The 2,067-nt window shown below is 47.0% G+C and overlaps 1 pseudogene; it reads left to right on the plus strand.

The window, feature by feature from the left end:
• On the plus strand, positions 1,004-1,797 carry LOC102174740 (annotated as a pseudogene).

Below are 2,067 nucleotides of genomic sequence, written 5' to 3' on the forward strand. Positions count from 1 at the left end.
GTATCTCTAATTTTCTTAAAGAGATTTCTAGTCTTTCCCATTGTACTGTTTTCCTCCATTTCTTTGCATTGTTCACTTAAGAAGGCTTTCTTATCTCTCCTTGCTATTCTCTCAAACTCTGCATTCAGTTGGGTATATATTTTCCTTTGTCCTTTGCCTTTCATTTCTCAGCTATTTGTAAGACCTCCTCAGACAATCACTTTGCCTTCTTCCATTTCTTTTTCTTGGGGATGGTTTTAGTCACCACTTCCTGTACAATTTTACAAACCTCCATCCATAGTTCTTCAGGCATTCTGCCTACCAGACTTAGTCCCTTGTCACCTCTACTGTATGACATAAGGGATTTTTAGGTCATACCTCAGTGGCCTCGTGGTTTTCCCTACTTTCTTCAATATAAGTCTGAATTTTGCAGTAAGGAGCTCATGGTCTGAGTCACCGTCAGCTCCTGGTCTTGTTTTTGCTGACTGTATACAACTTCTCCATCTTTAGCTACAAATAATAGAATCAATCTGATTTTGGTATTGACCATCTGGTGATGTCCATGTGTAGAGGCATCTCTTCTGTTGTTGGAAGAGGGTGTTTGCTATAACCAGTGTGTTCTCTTGGCAAAACTCTGTTAGCTTTTAACCTGCTTCATTTTGTAGTCCAAGGCCAAACTTGCCTTTTACTCCAGGTATCTATTGACTTCCTAATTTTGCATTCCAGTCCCCGGTGATGAAAAGGACATATTTCTTTGGTGTTAGTTCTAGGAGGTCTTGTGGTTCTTCATAGAGTCATTCTAAATCTACTTCAGCTTCGACATTAGTGGTTTGGATATGGATTTGGATTTGGCAGGCATCAGTGGCCATGGGATCCAGGAGCGGCTCTGGGAGCTTGTCCAGTGCGTCCGGTGGGGGCTGGGTGGCTCACAGGATTGATACCGGCTACCTTCTCACCCCTGCTCCTGGTTGAGCCATGTGTTCTGGGCCTCCGTATGATTTGGCTCCAGTGTCTGCATCCCTAGATGCTCCAGGCACCAGCAGTGCTGTGCATGGGTGTGACTGCTTGGTTCTGGCAGGCTCAGGGGGCAGCTGTGGGCCAGCTGGATGGCGGCAGTTTTCTGGAAGACAAACAGTAGCTCAGCGAGGTGTCCCAGTATAACCAAGAGGCCGGACAGTGGAACCGCTTCTGAGATGATGATTATTTCTGCACTTGAAGTCCAGGAAAGATTTCTATCAGGCTAAAGGATGAAATGTAGTCACCACGAAGTGTGCATCGTTCAAGGTTCTCACACCGCGGTCTGCAGTTGATCATCAGAGGCTCATGCACAGTTTGAAAGATTTGGGAGTTGGGCATAAGCCCTGGAAGGGCCCCCTCCATCCACCTGCAGGTAGTGCTGTGGGCTGTCTACCAGACCCGTCTGTGGTTCAGATGGACAAACATACCTTCTTAGTGCAAACTAGAATATCAAGCATGTGTCTTAGGAAAACAGATCTCAATAAGTGTGAAGGTCATTGCCCATGCCCCTCAGATACAACCATGAGCTCAAGCAGGAATATGAAGAGAGAGTCCGCTTATAAGGGCGGCCAGTGTAGAGGAGAGGCCTATGTGCTCTCTGCTCCTGGGTGCCGTCGAACACTTCCTCCAGCCTTTCTCGGATCCCCTTCTGGGGGGGACTCCAGCAGGGCCTCTGCCTTGGCTCACTGGTGGCACGTTGACCAAAATTCAATGGCTGGTGAAGATTTATACACTCAAGGAAGACCAGCAGTGGGACAACCAGGGCACCAGCAATGTCATCCAGCTATGTGGAGCTACTGAAGGACCTGTCCTCCTAGGCAGGGTTTGACAAAATGTGGTCCACTGGAGAGGGGAATGGCAAACCACTCCAGTATTCTTGCCTGGAGAACTCCAGAAACAGTATGAAAAGACAAAAAAAAAAAAAAAAAATTGATACCAGAAAATGAGCCACCCAGGGAGGAAGGTGTCCAATATGCTACTGGAGAAGAGCTGAGAAATAGCTCCAGAAGGAATGTAGAAGCTGGGCCAAAGCGGAAATGATGCCAAGTTATGGTTGTGTCTGGTGGTGAA

This window comes from Capra hircus, chromosome 8 (genome assembly GCF_001704415.2).
Source record: "Capra hircus breed San Clemente chromosome 8, ASM170441v1, whole genome shotgun sequence".
Classification (NCBI taxonomy): Eukaryota; Metazoa; Chordata; class Mammalia; order Artiodactyla; family Bovidae; genus Capra; species Capra hircus.